Raw genomic sequence first — 18,149 nt, 5'->3', positions numbered from 1 at the left:
TCTTTGGAATCTATTCAGAGCACTTTGCAGGTGGCTGGCAGCTATGTTAGGATCTCTACTGCTAGCTGCTATGGCTGTAGTGTCCGCGTACAGACTAACCAGTGTTCTGGGGTCTGTTGGAGTGTCAGCTGTGAATATAGTATATAAGTACGGCGATAGCACCGCTCCCTGAGGCACTCCAGCTTCCAGGGCTCCGAGCTCGGATAGGGTTGGTCCAATCCGAACTCTGAAAATTCTGTTCGCCAGGTATGACGCAAGGAGACATGTCATCGCCTCACTATAGCTTAGGTTGCTCATTGTATAGAGCAGTCCTTGATGTCATACTCTATCAAAAGCTTTACTCACGTCGAGGAACGCCGTTGGTGTGTACAACTTTTCGTTAAAGCCTTTAGTGATGAATTCTGTCAGCCTTACTAACTGCAGTTCGCAGGAGTGTTCGGTCCTAAATCCGAACTGAGCCTCTGGAATAGATCCCAAAGCTTGAGATTCTTCATTGAGTCTGGTTAGGATGACTCTTTCTGCTGTTTTGCTTACTGATGACAGTAAGCTAATAGGTCGATAGTTTTGTGGAAAAGTGCCGTTTTTTCCCAGTTTCGCTATCATTATCACGTGAGCTTCCTTCCGTCTGTCCGGGAAGTATCTAAATTTAAGCATGCTGTTTATGATGTTCGTGATGTAAACGATTGCTTTCGCCGGCAGATTTTTTTGGGCTCTGTTTGTGATATTATCCGGTCCTGGAGCTTTTTTGACATTTGATATCTTTATTAAGCCTTTGATCTCTTCAGGGGAGGTGTGTGTCAAACCTATTCTTCCCTTTTTCCTTTTTAGTCTTCTGGCTGCGTATTCGACTTCTTCCGTGAAGTCTAAGACTTCGTAGGGGTGGTAGTTGTTTCTACATGCTTTTTCAATTTCGTCTTTTAATACCTCCGCTTTGTCAGCTTCGGTATATACGATTCCATTTTCCCCGTGTAGTGGCGAGATAGGTTTTTTATCTTTGCTTAATATTTTTTATAGCTTCCAGAAAGCAAATTTATTTGGATTTAGTTCCTGGATAGGTGTGCCAGCTTTCGTTGTTGTGATTTTGTAGTTGTTTTTTTAACTTCTCTGTTTAGCTCGTTTGCAATCCTTTTGTATTCTTGAGTTCTTGTGCTGTAGGCTCTTCTTCTTCTATTTTTTTCCCTAATCAGGTCTTTTAATTCAGTACTTATGTCTCTGAATCTTCATTTTTTTGTGGTTATTTTTTCTTCTTTTGAGCTGCCATCGTTGGCATTTATTATGGTTTCTTCTAGTTTTGCTACGCTATCTTCTAGTTCTGTAATGTCGTTTATAGTGGGTATTGCACCGTTGTTTTTGCTCACGATTCTTTTGAAGTTTGGCCAGCTGGTTTTTTTTGTAGGCCTGCAAGTAGTTTATATATATATATATATATATATATATATATATATATATATATATATATATATATATATATATATATATATATATATATATATATATATATATATATATATATATATATATATTGCGCCCAGTGTCAGGAGGATTAAATTGTGTGTTGAGTTGCCTTCGTTTAATGACTTTATTTCATATTGTTGACCCACGTTGTGAAGGATTGAAATATCGAGATGAGTGGGTGGAGACAACCCATTGTAGCATGTAGGGTTCGTTGGGCCAACTACGTATGTGTTGCCTCTTGTTTCCAGATAGCCGCAGAGCAGTCTTCCGTTTCTGTTGGTCACACAATTGTACCAGTTCGGAGATCTCGCATTTAGGTCGCCTATAATGATTGTGGGTTTTTCTGAATCTAGGATGAGTCTCAGGTCTTCGTCGAAGATTGGGTCATTTGGCCTTACATATATGCTGAGACGATTTTTAATGTATCGTTTCCTGTGATTAGCCGGACTATCGTGGCTTCCATTGTGACCAAGCCATCAGGTGTTGGGATGGCTTGGTGTTTGATTTCTTTTCTGATCATGATGGCCGTACTCCCTGAGTTTGCCCGATGATCTGTTCTATAGATATCATAACCTGGAAATTTAGTTTTCTTCCTCTCCACTAACTTGATTTCCTGTAGTGCTATGATATCAAGTTCCAGTCTGTTGAAAAATTTGTCCAGAAGATTGATTTTTTATATAGTCCACCTGAGTTCCAAGACCCAATACGAAGATCTTACGATTGGTGTGCTAACATGTTTGTCCAATGCTACTAATTGCTGCCATCACCTGTGTCATTTTCTCCAGCATGGTGGAGAATTGGTTCATTTTTGCGGGCTTGCGTTGTGGCTTTCTCCACACATGACGCATTTAGCGCCGCAGTGGCAGGCTTTGGAGCTGTGGTAGTATCCCTGGCAATTGTAGCAATTGTAGCATTGGATAGTCTCTTTTCTATTTTTTATCTCATCCTCTACATATATTCTCATGTAGCAGAGATCAGATTTGTTTTTGGTTTTGTTGTCTTCTTCCTCCTTGATGCTAACCAAGAACAACATAGTAGTTTTTTATCCTTCCTTCTAGAAATCATGTTGATTACTTTGGTAGCTTCAACCCCCTTGTTGGCAAGTTCATCCATGATGATTTTTGTGTCTGTGTTTGCAGACAGTCCTCTGATTATTACTCTTTTGAGTTTTTCCTGGTCTATAGGGTATGCTATGAGGTCCACACTGGGGGTGTGATTTTCCAGTAATCTTACTATTTCTAGGTAATCCTCTCTCGTTTTTGTCTGAATGAGGATTGAACGCCCTGATTTTGCAAATTTGTTAACTGAGACGATCTTTTTGTCTGCAGCTTTTTGCAAAATATTTTGGTGTTCGCTCACCGTTTTCAGTATGATCGCCGGTGGTTTTGGCGATCATTTTGTTGTTTCTGTCTGTTTCTTTTCTTGGGTGGTTTTTTTCTGCAGCTTTGCTAGTGCTCGGCTGAGATTTCTTTTCTTGCCTTTTTGCCTGGCGTTGCTTTATTGTTTTGTCCATTTCCTTTTCTTTGCGTTTTTGAATGATTTCAGTTTGCCTTTCGGCAACACTGATTTAGACCACTTCCTCTGTGCGAGGTTTGTTTGAGCCTTTTTTGACTGAGTATATTTGCCATTCGGCATTGTCAGTCTACATGTCTTCTGCTGTTTCTTGCTTTTTTTATTATTGGTATTATTTTAGTCTTTTCCTTTTCGGTTGCCTTTGTCTTTTCCTTTTCAGTTGTCTTTGTCCTTTCCTTCTCGGTATCTTCCTTAGTAGCTTTTTTGGATTTTGACTTTGATTCCATTTTTTTTCACTGGAATCTCGGTCTTTTTTTTTGGTTTTGTTTCCTTCTTGTTGTTCTCAATTAAGGCCAAAATTTTATCTGTTAACGTTTTATTTTTTTGATCTTTTTCTTGTATGATCCGTTGCAGCTTCTTCATCTGAAGTTTGCTTCCTTCTCGTGTCCTCTGTGTCCTCATCTCCATTTTCAATCGCGTTGTCGGATATAGTATAAATAACGGTTTGATCGGTATTATTGGTTAAGTCAATTAGGTTATTAGAAATAGCGACCTGGGGGTGGACGACGGGATTTCGTCTTCTTGTGCTTCTTGTTCCGGCACCTGCGTGTCGAAGCTTGCGGAAAGGGAATTACGCCCATAGATGCCTTACGGCCGTGAACAGTAATTGTTCGAGAAATTTTGATATCTTTACTTAGACGACTCTGTTTTTTTACCACCGAGCTGGCCGCTGCCAGATCGGATTCGGGGTGCCGTCCCAGGGACCTACGCAGTTGTTCACTCTGATTTCTCAGGGAGGGATCCACTTGCAGTTTCTCTAACCACAGGAGCATGGGCCGTTTCTTTCCGACTTTGTCAAATGTCAAAGCCTTACCGTTCATCCCTGTCGACACACTGTGGTTAACCCGAATAATCTTCGCAAACGCGAAGGTATTAATAACCTCCGCGAGGAGCCTATAAAAACAGCTCCCCGACGGTTTAATTAAAAATAATCGCTTTGTCTTATTTTATAATTAAATCGTATTTCATAATTAAATTTTATATATATATATATATATATATATATATATATATATATATAGAAAAGGAGTACGACCGTCAATCCAAAATAAACTAAGGTACACTCGAAGAGTGGTGGGTTTTTCGGTCAAAGTGGAGAAATAAAAGACAAAGAAGGTGGCTACTTCATCTATTTATTGAAGACGTTTAGCTTTCTGCTCAGAGAGCATCATCAGTTCATCTAAAAAGAACAATATGAAACCAAACATCCATAGAGAAGTTACAATAAAAGTGTGTTACCTTACAAAGACATGTAGCAGTCAAAGATGTTAAAAATATGAAAAAGCTTACCAAACTGGACATTTAGAGTAAAGTTGTATAAATCAATTAATTGAAACTTGGTATAGTTTGCAATTTAACAAAATTAGCACAGCAAAAGAACATGTGGTAAACATACATGTATATAAAAAAGTTATTATAAAAACTTAAGTAAAAAACATTAAGATTTATTTTAAAGTGTAAAGAATTAGAAAGATCATGAGAAAGCACTTCCAACAATTTATTAAATCAATTAGATTTTAAATTTAACTTTAGGTAACATTATAAGTTATTTAAATTAATTTAGTATAAAGATAAAATGAAGTTACCAGTCTTAAGCTTACTGAGTCTCGCCGATAAATGAATTTACAGGTTTGACACCCACGCAAACAACGTGAATAAAGATGGCCTTGAGGTCAGAATGACAAGAACAGCAAGGCGAAATACCAACCTCTATGTAATAGGGCGGTATATTCAAAAAAAGTTATAAATTTGGTTGACCACTTGTCGTTAAGAAATCAAAAAATGAAAGGAAAAGGTGGTTAAGATCACCATTTATCCTACAGTGATTGATTTGTCAACAAAGAACAAAGTATGAAAGTCAAACAAAATATCATATATTATAATAATATGACGTCACTGGTTAGCCAGCCAACAGGTGAAGATTAATACAACTTCCACAGTCCAAAGGTTCAAATCATTTCGGACCGTAATGAAAAAGATTCTATGAATCAAATTTCAGTTTAAAATTTTAACAACTAAGTTCATCAAAAAGAACAATTACTTAATTATGTAAAAGTGATATTGACAAATAGTTAATAAAATGTAAGTTGATAAATCTAAGTTTAAGAAAGAATAATTTATTTTATTTTATTTTTATTTAAATTTATTATATGAAAATATGATAAGAAAAAACCCATTATGGGACAAAGTTTGAGTAAACAACATATCAGGCCTAATTCTGCAAAATTAATGCATGGTAAATTTGGCTCAAATTACTAATGTCGGTTCTCTTATTAAGGGTATTAGGGTGTTTTAAAATTGAACACATTTCTAAAAACTGTCTTTTAACGAGATTACGTTCAGTGCCAAGAATGTTAACTTCATTAAAGTTTACTTCGTGCTTAGTGCTAGATGAGAATCCCTTTGGGATGACGTAACTTTTAATGTTTTCTTTTTGTTCATTACTAAGAAATAATAAAGAATAGTTTTCTTGTAAACTTTCAATAAATCTTAATTTTTTTTTGCTCTTCCCCTTCGAGGATAAACCAGGGGTGGCGTCCAATAATAAATTATAATTTCATATTATCTAATTGTGCTTAAATTTAAGATGCGATATAGTTTCTATATGTTTAAGAAAACCCCGCCCAATTCTCTTCGACAGTGAGCGATTCAGGCCTTGTATATATTATTGTAGCACGGAAGAGTTACAAAATGTCGCCAAGCGTGTGGGGCTTTTGAATATTCTTGTATCTTCAGTTTTTTTCAATATTATTAGTTGTTTTGTACCCCCCTGTATATGTGGTTAATTGTCTGTATGTTTTGAACCATTTTTTTGGTTAAATTGTGTATTTGTTTTATCCAATTTTTCATTAAATCAACACTGCTACTATTTTAGAATTTTTTGCAAAGTATTTATATGTATTCGTTTTTAATCTTCGTAAAATTACGTAGAAATGTTCTCGTCTGTTGTTTTGTGAGATCCTGATACGTATTTAGGATGATAGGATGATATAATCATTCGCCAATGCTTGCCATGCATTTTCTTTTTGTCGGTATTCTTAATGTGAACGATATTAGTTGTTTATTTACAGACTCGTCTATTTAAAGTAAACATTCCATGTTAGAAATTTTGTTTACGTTCATGAAATAATTGATTTGGTATCTAAACGCTGGCCTTTTCTTAGAAGCGTTTGTAAGTAATATAATATTTCGTCGTTCTTTTTTAGTGTTTAGATTGAGTGAAACCTTGAATTTATTCATAGTATGTCTCAACAATTTGTATATATTCTAGTCCTCAATTTCTTTATCTTTGCAGTTCAGTCTTTTATTTTGTTTATAAGAACCATAATAATTATATTCCTCAATGTGTTTATTTTAAATAAACGAAATGGCTCTTAGCGTTCGTTATTTGAAAAATCAATTAAGTGAATTTTATTTCTTGACCTTGATTCATGGTTTCTATTCGCCGAAAACAGCCGGGAATTATATCTATATACAGGCTGTCCCGACCTACCTAATTTTAAAATATGTTATCTGGATTCGTGTAGAATACTTACGCGAAATATTTTTTTTGCGAGGATTTAAGTTGAGTTCTTTGATCTTGGATGTTTTTAATATGTTTAGTCTGTTACCTGTTAAATTTTCTTTTTAATTTGTTTTTCGTTTATTTTAAAAATTTATTTTTTCATAGTTTAACTTTTTCGTACTTTGAAAGGAAAATTTTATTTCCTGAAAAGGAAAATGCTTTCTATATTTTACAGTCCATGGTTCTTTTGTTTTGAATGTATAAGGAAGTAATGATATGACTTCGTTTCTCTCTGCCTAAGGCGTCTTTGTTGAGAATATAGAGCGGAAATATTGTTATTCTCCTTCTGTTATGTTAATTTTATGTCTTTGTGTGGTCAGATGTAGTAGAAGTATGTTTTTGGTACTGGAACTTATTGTTATTTGTGGTTTTACCTTTTTTTTTCTCGAGATGTCCTATAGGACGTACAGGCACGTGACCTGTATTATTGTATCTTGAGTTATTTGTGTGATGTCAGACTACTGGTATATCCAGCAGCTTTCTTTTTTTTTGTCGTTGACATTTTTGCGGTCTTCTAATAGTTTATTAGACCACATATATCTTTTTGCTTTGAGACGTTTGGCTAAGGCTCAAAAGCTTTCATTTATTATCTTGTGTTCATGATATGGTACAAGTGAAGGTTGAAGTAGTTTGCTGTTGTCTATTGTGACTCTTTGTATAAACAGAGGTGAAACAACCCGCTGCCGCCTATTGTGAATTTATCTTTTATCTTTATGTCGACGTTAAGACCACGTTTGAAATAGTTCTGGTACTACCGTTAAATGACCCACTGAGCATTAAAAGTTAATATTATTTTAACTCTGTTGGAGTTCTGCTAAAGAATAGTAAACATTTCTTTGTGATTTGTATGACGACCATATTGGATTCAATTAGGTGTCAAAAATGTTTTACTGTTCAACCTTTTTTTATTGTTGTGGTGTGTTACATCCAACATCATGATTTTTTTTATTATTGACGATGGACTGTAATATTTTTCTATTTCTTTGGAAGATTGTAATGATTCTTCCGTTCCTTTTAAGTCTTATCGTAAGTTTTTGTTTCGTGGAAGACTCTTACGATTCTTTTTTTTTTGTTTCTTTTGGAAACAACAGTTTGAAACTGAACTGTTTGTGTACCGATTGTGGCTTGTATGCCATATACCCATTTTCTTTCTTCTTCTCCAAGATTGTGTATTAACGGTTTGGATTTATTTTCTTTTGTCCTTTTGGAAGTCTCCCTGCTTGGAAATTTTCCACTGTGATCAATCCCAAAGGATAGTCTTATGGAACTATTGGCCATCCTACCTTTCTTCTAAAATGTTCAGTCTATTCTTAATTTTTAATTTTTTAGTTGATTCCCTTTACGCCTTGCGTACTTAATCTTTGCTACCTTCTCCAGCGACTATTCAATCCCTCCGTGGCCCGTGTACAGGAAGAGTTGCGCTAACGCGAACTTTATCCTGGAGAGGATTCGTTTCCTTTCCAAATTTTTTTTGGCGTGGGGTCAGTACAGCACTGATACCCTAGTACTTAGTACATTGAATACCACTTTGCTTCGGCAAATCTGTCCCCTAGTGCTTCTTTCCCTTCAGGAAGTTGACACGTTTCAATTTTTTTTGAGCTGTCTCGACAACCCTTGTTTTATGTCAGTGGTGTTGACTATTAGTCAGGGAGCATCCTGCTATAGTCAAGTGGATTAGTGGACCTATCCCTATTCCAATTAATAATTTTGTGTATCTCAGATGTTGTCGCAAAGAGACGAGCCTCTGGAAGTAGTGTAGGAGACTCCGCACGTCGATCTCCAGAGCAACTCAGTTTGGCTCGCACCCCAGTTCGTTGAACTGTTTTACTTTTTATTATTATAATATTGATCATTTATTGTGTTCAATATGTCTATATATATATATATATATATATATATATATATATATATATATATATATATATATATATATATATATATATATATATATATATATATATATATATATATATATATATGTATATATGTCGTATTTCTTTTCGACATAAATTTTATTTTTATCTTATCTTATTCTACTTCGGTATTATTCTCTCTCTAGTTTGTATTGATCGAGATCTTGAGTTTGTGCTACCCCGACCAAGAACCTATATTGATTTTAAGGGTGTTTGCAAAATTTAATCTCATTTTATTTTTAGAATGCCTTAGTAGAATGTGATATTTTTATGATTATGGTAGTTTATATTACAATGAATTGTACATACCTTTAGTTGTCTTCAAGTGGATACAAAATTCAATTTATCTTATTTTACGGATTTATAAATCCAAGTAATTTTTTTTTGGTATCTATACCAAAGATATCAAGATTCCTCTGTCTAGTTACCAATGATAGTTCATTATAGTATCTGTTCATTTTGCCTAAGTTTTACTCTTAGTGTGGAGACCTTCGAATTTCGACTCTCTATTCGAAACCCCCCAAAATAATGTTTGAGAAGATTATTGCTGTCTAACATCCTATATTCTGAATGGCCAGACACTGAGGAAGGCTAGGGATGAAGTAAGCGGATTCCCGCTAGTTGACTCGTCGGAATGATAAGCCATTCATAATTGTATTTCAGTAATAAATCTAGAATAACAGCCTCCCGCGTCAGGAAACTTTTTTTAGTTCTCCAATACCTGTTTAGTTATGTAATCTAGAATTATTTAGACCCTACCCGAAATTGACCCTACCAGAAGTTGACCTACCGATGTTGTCCCTATTATAGACGGATGATACACGTTAGTTATCACAAATTCTAGTTGTCATACTAATAACTAAACATCAGCTTTTTTTGTTTCTAAATATAGATGTGTCTTACAGAAATTCTGATGTCTACCTTTCCCAGTAAACTTATTAAGGCTTGTCTTTGTAGAACTTTAATGTACCCAATTTTGAACTATTAGTAACTCTTTCCTTTTCTTTGCGTATTTCTAAATGTGTCTATAATGACGCGCTGCGTTATTACCTTATGTTATTCGTGGATTAAGTCATAGATGAAAGACTCTATGCTTCCGAACAAACGATGACACATTTGTACTTTGTATCTTATGGCGTTCATGATACGATTGTATTATTATTCTTATGTTATTTGTATATTAAGTCATAGATGAAAGACTCTACGCTTCCGAACAAACGATAACATTATTTTTTTTTGTGTTTTATTGTGTTAGGTCTCATAACGACTACGCCGTAAATTATCTGTTTTGTATCTTGGTGACAACACTAGTATGTTTTTCTTTATATTACTTATGAAATTTCAAATGGTAATATCTTAATTATATTATTTCGATTAAATGCGAGCATTTGGTCTCAAATAATGATTTGTAGATATGTTTTGTTTTATTCCGCTTTGTTCATAATATTGGTTATAGGTGAAATACCCTATGCATTTTGAGAGTGAGAATGCAATTTGTTTTGTTTACATTTTTATAGTTGAGTCATTTCTATGCGTTCTGTTTCGCTTTTTTCTGAAATCTTTGAGTTGTTCCCACGTGAGTTGTGAAAGAAGGATTCTGTGAGTCCAGATTGTAGCTACATTTGTCCATTCTGTTTGTCTTACCTCTCCGTATATCTATTTCCACTTTTGAAAAGGTTAGTATGGTGTGCTACCATGCCTAGTCCGATTCCACGCTGGTACCCAGTTGAAATCGTGGGGAGGACTGTGTAACCGTTTCAAAAGATTTAAAAAAAAATCATTATAAATTTCAATAATTTTTTTTAAATAAAACTTCTAACCCCATCTATCTGTCAAGTACCTACCTGTAGCCGACTCAAGGATTCTTCTGTAATTCCCAAATATATCCGGTAGATGAGCATATTTTTCAACTTGTCACTCACGCCCAATTTCCAGAATCAGGCGCCATGATAGCGCTTCGCTCTTTTCTGTTAAGACCGTCCAACCGTTAAGACGTGTTTCCAAAGTGGGTCTCAATTTCAGAGGTGAGCTAAGCAATCCTTTTCTTGTTCATATTTCAGATAGATATTTATTTTTTTAGACCCTTATTGGAGAGGCTATAATGCTGATATTATATTTCTAATACTCGTCGCAAGATAGTATTGCTATGGAGTTATTCCAGATCATGGCCCAGTAGCAGTATCTTTTTATGGAATCCCTAACCCCTCTTATCTAGGATGGTGGTGATTTGATATAGTACGTAGCTGAATCAATGGTTTATTTGGTGACTGATTAAATAAGAAGAGAAACAGAGCAGATTAAGGTTGTACCAATTTTTATTATACCTACTTTCAAGACAACAGAAATGATTATGAACTCAAAAAAAATGAAAATATAGTGAAGTGTTCTAATTTAATTTAAAGGTTTATTTTCTTCATTGTTCCTAGTTGATAAATAACTATATTATTTTCAATGTAAACAAATTTCGAAATTTGGGGTTAATATATATATACATTCATTTTCTTTATAACCAATTCTTAATTTAATACGATACAAAGATTTTTGTTTATGATAATGTTAACATAAAATAATATTTTGGAATCCCTTTGGGATGACGTAACTTTTAATGTTTTCTTTTTGTTCATTACTAAGAAATAATAAAGAATAGTTTTCTTGTAAACTTTCAATAAATCTTAATTTTTTTTTTCCTCTTCCCCTTCGAGGATAAACAAGGGGTAGCGTCGAATAATAAATTATAATTTCATATTATCTAATTGTGCTTGAATTTAAGATACGATATAGTTTCTATATGTTTAAGAAAACCCCGCCCAATTCTCTTCGACAGTGAGCGATTCAGGCCTTGTATATATTATTGTAGCACGGAAGAGTTACAAGGTAACACACTTTTATTGTAACTTCTCTATGGATGTTTGGTTTCATATTGTTCTTTTTAGATGAACTGATGATGCTTTCTGAGCAGAAAGCGAAACGTCTTCAATAAATAGATGAAGTAGCCACCTTCTTTGTCTTTTATTTCTCCACTTTGACCGAAAAACCCACCACTCTTCGAGTGTACCTTAGTTTATATATATATATATATATATATATATATATATATATATATATATATATATATATATATATATATATATATATATATATATATATATTGTTATGATATGTAAAATCGAGAAAAATATTGGTTTGTTTAAAAAACATTAAAATAATTCAGATAAGTAGGATAATAACCAACAAACATTTCGAAGAAGGAAAGTTATTAAATTCTTGGATTACCTGTACTAAACAAAATGTAAGCTTTGCATAAATTATTTCTTTGTTATACTTGAGTGACCCGCATAAGTTTAAGTGAAATCCAAAGACAATTGAACCGGGTTTTCCAAATACATTAATGCAGTGATTAAAGACAATAGAAGAGATTTTAGAAAGAGGTTTTTGTTAGTTTTTAAGAATTATAGAAAAATAATATTTGTAAATAAGTTTTAGGAAATTTTATAATTATAGGTAAACATTTGTTTGTTATCGAAATGAAAAAATGGGGGAATTGTGACGAGTTTTGATTGGCGGAGATTGAAAAAGGTGGGATAGGTATGTAGGAATGAAAGTTTAGCTAGATTTAGGAGAGAGAAAGGATAATCAGTTGGTTTTCCAAGTCTGTAAGACGAACAGTGATTGTTCTCTGGCGGTTCCCGAAATGTAGCAAGCAGTAGTGTTGAATGTTAGTGAGTTTTTGTGGAGTTAGTGTATCTGACAGAAGCTGAAGCAGCAAAATATTGTAAGTCATATTTCTCTACTTATATTCCAAGAGTCACTGTTCAGGCCAACGAGAGATTCAGTTTATCGTAAAGAGAAGATATTCCAAGAGTCATTTTTCACTCGGGCCAACGAGAGATTCAGTTTATCGAGAGGAGAAAGGCTATCATAATTTGAATGATTTCTGCTTTTGAAGGAGATCATTAAGGACGATATACTTGCAACAATCTGTTGTAAGATTGCTGATTACATAGGGAGCGGTTGAGAGGAGATAATATAGTCTACAAGGAACAAGGATTTGGACCACTCATCATCAGAGAGAGATATTTTTGTTTTCTGCAGTTTTTTTCTTTTATTGATAACACAATTTTTACACTTAATTTAGAAAGGATATAGATATTTTGATTAGGCGAGTTAAAATAGTTTGGGATTTTGAGATTTCAATTAATATTGTTTGTACCATTAATTTTGATTGTTCACGTAAGTAGAACAAAATTTTGAGAATCATTATATGAGATTTGTTTATTGAAAACTTTTGAGTGTGAATTATTTCATTATTTTTTATTTCAATATATAGTGTTAGATCATAGGTGTTTTTTATTATTCCGGTATTCTTTGGACCTTACCTTTCACATGTAATAGCATAGATATTGAAGCACGAATTTAACCCTGAGATAAAAGAATTAAAAATTGTGATAGAGTCATAATCAAATCATTTAAATAATTTTAATTAATCAAAAAATTAATTAGCTAATTATTGCTTGGCGCACCAAGACTTTAAATATCACAATAACTGGCTTCCAAAACGTGGGGCTTGAAAATATCGCAGCTTTACATTTGAAGGAAGGGAAAGAGATCTGGAATAAGTACAGGTGATCCAGAGATAAAAACATATAACATTGAGGGAATTTGAATTTGAAAGTATTTTGACAATTTTTCCAGGGAATATAAATTTGATTTATTGATTGATCGTAGTTAGTGGATATTTATTTTGAATTATTTGAATTTTACTGATTGCATATTTGATATTTGTCGTGAAAATTTAATACATTTGGGGAGAAATATTGTCGTGTTCTGAAACATATAGAGTGTTGTAAAATTTCACATTTGGCGTTGACAAAAACAGTAACGAAAAGAAACAACATGTCGACCACAAGGAGTCAAAGCAAAATGCAAGAAAGGAAGGAGGATAACAGAGAAGAGGAAACAATTGTTGAAGAAGGATCGGATAATGAAGGAAATGTTACAATAGTTGAGGAGAAAAAAGAATTATCAGGAATAGAGAAAATATTACAACTAATGCAATTACAGACACAACAAATACAAGAATCAACAAAACAAACAATGAATGAAACAGCACAGAGAATGGAAGAAAACCGACGGGAAACAAGACAAGCAATAGAACTAAATAACAGGAATATAGAGCAGCGTTTGGAAAACTATGAACAAGAAATTAAAGGATGTGTTGAGGGGATAAAGAAAGAACTGATACAACAGATAGAAGAAATAACCATAAAGAATGCAAAACAAGAGACAGAGATAGAAGATATCCAAAATACGATGAAGGAAATAAAGATTGTCCAGAAAAAGGAATTAGAACAGTTAGAAGAAAAATTTGAAATGGCGCTACAAGAAGACAGGAAGGAAGTAGAAAGAAGATTAAAGCAAAATGAAAAACAAATGGCAGAAATTGAACTAAGAGGGGTAGAGAGAAAAGAAGTTATCATCCATGGAACAAGCGAGGCGAAAATACAATTTGGCGGGGATATTCGGAAAACACACCCAGTACCGTTTGTTAAAAATTTGAAAACCAAATTACAACATATTAGATATTTTGACGATTGCAAAGAAACAATTAGAAACCATTTGAAAGAAGGAGCAGCGTTATGGTATGAAAGCAAGGAAGATGAGTTTGAAAATTGGACAGATTTTGAAAATAAATTTCTCAACTATTTCTGGGGGAAAAATAAACAGAGAGAAATCAACCAAGAGCTACAGAATGGAAAATATCACGAAAAAATGGGAATATCTGAAGAAAGATATGCTTTGCAGATATATAACAATTTAAAATATCTAGAATACAAATATTCTACCGAACAGCTGGTAGAAATGATCAGCAGACATTTTGAGGAAACGTTGGAAGATCACGTGATTTTGAGAAACTATCAAGATATTGATAGTTTGTGCCAATTCCTTTAATTAAAAGAAGCGAAAAGAAAAGAAATGAGAAATAGAAGACAACATGACCAATATAATGGACCGGAAAGAAGGTATTCATCAAATTATGACCAGAGAAACCGACATCCCAGATCAACAAACGAATATAGGCCGAGAAATTACAATAATTACAATAGACAACAAAATTACGATAACCGGAATGATACACAAAATAGAACAAATGAAAATCACAACAGGAATGATACACAAAATCCTCCGAATAGGAATACTAACGAACAAAGGGACGATAGAAATAACCAGAGCTTACAACAACAAAATAGAAGGGAGATGAATCATGTAGCAATAGGAAACGAAAGACAAATTTCTAATTCTAATCTAATATTTTTAGATGCATTTATAAAACATAAAGCGATTAAAATTGTGATTGATTCTGGCTCGGAGATATCGCTAATCAATAAAAAACTAGTAAAAGAATTAAATTTGGACAGATTTGTGTATAAGATTCCTAGGGTTGATTTAGTGGGTGCAAACAATAAAAATTTGACGACAGTAAACGAAGGTTTGGGAGTACAGATAAGAGTGGGAAACAAATTCCATATTATGAAATGTGTGGTGATTGAAGATTTAAATCATGATATGATAGCGGGAATTGATGAATTGAGGAAAAAAGATATCACCATAAATTTTTCGGAAAATAAACTGGAAATCAGAGCAGAACCAGACAACACAGGAGAAGAAAAGCAAACAGATAGGAAAACAAATTCTGGAAGGATCAATGCACAGGAAAAACGCAAAGAAATCGATATGACTGTAGAGGATAAACCGAAAGTACAAGAACAAGATCTAACAGAAGAGAAAAAGAGAAGGAAGAAAAAGAAGAAGAGTTCGAAAAGAAAGCAGGAAAATAAGATGGAGACCAGAGAAAAACAGGAAATAGAAGGTACAGAAGAATTGTTGGCAACCGACGATAAAACAGAATGGAAGCAGGAAGAAAAAAAAGGTATCATCAGAGAAATGAAAGGAATAGAAACATGGTGCTCGGAATACCAAAGGGAATTAGAGGATAAAAAGAAAACAGAAGAAAAAATGGCACTGATGGACGAGAATCCAGAATTTTGTGAAGAAGTATTATGGACAGTGAACACATGTGAACAAAAGGAGGATGAAAGAAAAATAAATTGTGGAGAAAACATGGGAAAGAAAATAGAGAAGATTTTAGGAAACCATGGAGATTTTGTTAATGAAGTAAACCGAGTGGCTAAAAATTATGAACTTTCTTTTAAGGGAAAATACTTGGAAAAATTTAAAACGAAAATATATCCAATCCCGTATAAAGACAGGCAATATACGAGGTATTTTAACATTCACGACATTTATCAGTATCATAAGTAGATTTTAATAACATAGTGAAATAATTTGATCCTAGAAAACTTTTGTCATTTTTAAAATTTAACAAAGAGTTTTCGGCAGATCAAATGGCGGGGATTTGTTATGATATGTAAAATCGAGAAAAATATTGGTTTGTTTAAAAATATTTCAAAGTTCAAAAACAATAAAATAATACAGATAAGTAGGATAATAACCAACAAACATTTCGAAGAAGGAAAGTTATTAAATTCTTGGATTACCTGTACTAAACAAAATGTAAGCTTTGCATAAATTATTTCTTTGTTATACTTGAGTGACCCGCATAAGTTTAAGTGAAATCCAAAGACAATTGAACCGGGTTTTCCAAATACATTAATGCAGTGATTAAAGACAATAGAAGAGATTTTAGAAAGAGGTTTTTGTTAGTTTTTAAGAATTATAGAAAAATAATATTTGTAAATAAGTTTTAGGAAATTTTATAATTATAGGTAAAAATTTGTTTGTTATCGAAATGAAAAAATGGGGGAATTGTGACGAGTTTTGATTGGCGTAGATTGAAAAAGGTGGGATAGGTATGTAGGAATGAAAGTTTAGCTAGATTTAGGAGAGAGAAAGGATAATCAGTTGGTTTTCCAAGTCTGTAAGACGAACAGTGATTGTTCTCTGGCGGTTCCCGAAATGTAGCAAGCAGTAGTGTTGAATGTTAGTGAGTTTTTGTGGAGTTAGTGTATCTGACAGAAGCTGAAGCAGCAAAATATTGTAAGTCATATTTCTCTACTTATATTCCAAGAGTCACTGTTCAGGCCAACGAGAGATTCAGTTTATCGTAAAGAGAAGATATTCCAAGAGTCATTTTTCACTCGGGCCAACGAGAGATTCAGTTTATCGAGAGGAGAAAGAAAGGCTATCATAATTTGAATGATTTGTGCTTTTGAAGGAGATCATTAAGGACGATATACTTGCAACAATCTGTTGTAAGATTGCTGATTACATAGGGAGCGGTTGAGAGGAGATAATATAGTCTACAAGGAACAAGGATTTGGACCACTCATCATCAGAGAGAGATATTTTTGTTTTCTGCAGTTTTTTTCTTTTATTGATAACACAATTTTTACACTTAATTTAGAAAGGATATAGATATTTTGATTAGGCGAGTTAAAATAGTTTGGGATTTTGAGATTTCAATTAATATTGTTTGTACCATTAATTTTGATTGTTCACGTAAGTAGAACAAAATTTTGAGAATCATTATATGAGATTTGTTTATTGAAAACTTTTGAGTGTGAATTATTTCATTATTTTTTATTTCAATATATAGTGTTAGATCATAGGTGTTTTTTTATTATTCCGGTATTCTTTGGACCTTACCTTTCACATGTAATAGCATAGATATTGAAGCACGAATTTAACCCTGAGATAAAGGAATTAAAAATTGTGATAGAGTCATAATCAAATCATTTAAATAATTTTAATTAATCAAAAAATTAATTAGCTAATTATTGCTTGGCGCACCAAGACTTTAAATATCACAATAACATATATATATATATATATATATATATACTTTGACCGAAAAACCCACCACTCTTCGAGTGTACCTTAGCTTATATATATATATATATATATATATATATATATATATATATATATATATATATATATAACGAGTTTATTACAGCTGCTGCCGTTTCTCGCAACCTAGCTTCCAACGCTTGCGATCGTTCCAGTCATCTACTTGTGCCCTATCTTCCATTGCACCTTTTACTTCTTGTCTCCACGATCTTCTTGGTCTTCCCTTTTTCCTGCGGTTGGTGGGGATCCACTGTAACATTCTCTTTGGCCATCGTTGATCATTCATCCTTTCTACATGGCCATACCATTTCAGCCTTTTCCATTCTATAGTTTCCAGGACGTCAATGTCTATGCCCATACGCTCTCTGATTTCAGTAAATTTTATGTTTACACTTTTTAAAAAAGTTTAACATGGATTAAAAATTGGTATCTGACATTGACAGATAACATGGCAGATATCTTAAACTAGGAGTGGTTCAGGGCCGTATCTTAAATATCTGCCATAGTGCATTAAAAAAAAACAACTCAATTTATTAAATTATGATACATATTGGAAAGATCTTTGATGTCAGTCTTATTATTGATGGAATTTGGATCTTTTTTTATTTATTCACAGTCAGAACCTAACAAACTATATAATATATATATATATATATATATATATATATATATATATATATATATATATATATATATATATATATATATATATATATATATATATATATATATATATATATATATATATATATATATATATATATATATATATATAT

Source organism: Diabrotica undecimpunctata, chromosome 5 (genome assembly GCF_040954645.1).
Source record: "Diabrotica undecimpunctata isolate CICGRU chromosome 5, icDiaUnde3, whole genome shotgun sequence".
Taxonomy (NCBI): Eukaryota; Metazoa; Arthropoda; class Insecta; order Coleoptera; family Chrysomelidae; genus Diabrotica; species Diabrotica undecimpunctata.
Note: the sequence above shows the minus strand (reverse complement) of the source record.